We start from the raw sequence: 2,500 nt of genomic DNA on the forward strand, positions 1-2,500 counted from the left end.
CTCAGATCTTAAAAGCTACCGAGGCTAGAGGGCTGCAAATTGGTGTGTTGATTATCCACCCTCCAATCATCAAACATATCAAATTGCAGCCCTCTAGCCTGGGTAGTTTTTGTTTTATTTAAGGTTAAAGTTAGCCATAATCGTGCTTCTGGCAGCCATATAGGAAAGGCCTCCACCGGCCCGTGGTTAAAGTTTCATGTGCCGCGGCTCATACAGCATTAACCCGAGACCAAGTAAAGATAGATCTATTTTCGGTGGCCTTGATTGTACGATGTTCAGAAAACTCGATTGCGCCGAAGAAACTTCAGCGCATTTGTTACTTGTTTCACTTTGAAAATGCTACTCATAAATATAGCGAAACATCAAGTTATGTTAAAATAAATTAAATGCTTTGGATATGTCATTAATGTTTTTAGCACTGACTTGACAATTCATTCCCCAGCTGAACCGAGCCTTAATACATCTTGACGGTACTCTTTTAACGTATTTAACCCGGTCGTTCTTCGATCGTGACGGGTTAATGCACGAGTAGATTATAAGTTGGCATTAAATATGCCCTCTGCCCTGGGGGGCATTGTCTCGAGATGTAACCGAGTACCGGGACCTTTCCCTGAAAAAATTGGGACGCCATGTCTTGAATACTAACCATAGAATTTTCTTGAAAATAATCGCATTATGTTTCCCACACCCAAATTACTCAGTTAGTCATATTTTAACTTAACTTACCCTAACCTAACCTAACTCAGGGACACGGCAAATAAACCGGGGCCGGTGCAACACAATATATAGCATACATCTCGGGAATTTGCGGCCCGGGAAGATGACCAGTGACGCTTTTGGGGGTGTGTCGTGTAGTAATCTGCACCCCACAACAACTTCTTCTTGTTATGCTCACGCCCAAGGTTACAGAGCCGCCCTGATAAGAAAAGGTCTGACGACACTGCTTCTCTCTCCACTGGAGGAATTGCTCGTTGGGACTTGGCGCTGCCTCTGTCTGGCCACCGCCGCGCGCCCTTCTTCTTCTTCTTCTTCTTCTTCTTCTTCTTCTTCTTCTTCTTCTTCTTCTTCTAATAAGTGGGACTTTTGATTCAGTTCTCGTTAACTCACGCCTCGTTTTTTTTTATTTCTCTCTCTCTCTCTCTCTCTCTCTCTCTCTCTCTCTCTCTCTCTCTCTCTCTCTCTCTCTCTCTCACACACACACACACATCCTTTGTGTGTCATGCTGCGCTTATGAAAACTGCTATACTTTTTTCCTTGATCCAAAATGGTTTTCATCACACACACACACACACACACACGCACACACACTCATCTTTTGTGTGTCATGCTGCATTTGTGAAAACTGCTATACTTTTTTTTTCTTGATCGAAAATGGTTTTAATCACACACATATATATACTTTTGTGTCATGCTGCATTTTTGAAAACAGTTATACTTATTTTCTTTATCCAAAATGGTTTTGATCACACACACACACACACATATACCTTGTGTGTCATGCTGCGTTTTTGAAAACAGCTATACTTTTTTTCTTGATCCAAAATGGTTTTAAACACACACACACCCTTTGTGCTGCACATGTGAAAACTGCTGTGTTTTTTTTCCTTGATCCAAAATTGCTTTATTTTTGTCTGAAGTGTTAAGTGACCAATGTGTAGTTGATACAAACGAACATGAACCAAGTGTTCATGATATAATATTGCTTTTATTTAACGGCTGGGCTTAATGCAAATATGCAAGATACTTCCCAGTATATTGTTTGTTTTATGTTTTGGGGAGGATTGTTATTTTAGTTGTTTACAGCACATTACTTACAAAGATGCCTTTTTACAAACTTATGTCGAACAGGTTCGTAAAATTTTCTGAAGCAGTCTTGTAAGGAAGATATCTTATGAATGATAGATATGAATGCTTTCGTAATGGTAGCAACCATTTTACCTGATTAAAAAAAGGGAACATTTCATAATAGTGACGTCACGTCGTCATTTCGAAGTTATTTAGACAGATACGTGTATTTATTATTTAGACAAATACGTATATTTATTATCTAGACAAACACGTATATTTATTATTTAGACAAATAAGTATATTTATTATCTAGATAAGTAAAGAGTATACCTTAGTTTAACCAGACCACTGAGCTGATTAACAGCTCTCCTAGGGCTGACCCGAAGGATTAGACTTACTTTACGTAGCTAAGAACCAGTTGGTTACCTAGCAACGGGACCTACAGCTTATTGTGGAATCCGAATCTAGATAAATACGTAGATTTATTATCTAGACGAATGCTTATATTTATTATTTAGATAAATATATTTACTATTTAGACAAATGCGTATATTTATTATTTGGACAAATACGTGTATTTATTATCTAGACAAATACGTGTATATTTATTATCTAGACAAATACGTGTATTTATTATGTAGACGAATACGTATATTTATTATCTAGACAAATACGTATATTTATTATTTAGACGTACGTAAATTTCCATAAA

The 2,500-nt window shown here is 37.5% G+C and overlaps 1 protein-coding gene across 1 annotated transcript in view; it reads left to right on the top strand.

Annotated features, from left to right (window-relative positions):
- Window positions 1–2,500, top strand: part of LOC136831210 (exostosin-1-like) — a 481,655-nt gene that overhangs the window by 446,581 nt on the left and 32,574 nt on the right.

The sequence above is a fragment of the Macrobrachium rosenbergii genome, chromosome 48 (genome assembly GCF_040412425.1).
Source record: "Macrobrachium rosenbergii isolate ZJJX-2024 chromosome 48, ASM4041242v1, whole genome shotgun sequence".
Classification (NCBI taxonomy): domain Eukaryota; kingdom Metazoa; phylum Arthropoda; class Malacostraca; order Decapoda; family Palaemonidae; genus Macrobrachium; species Macrobrachium rosenbergii.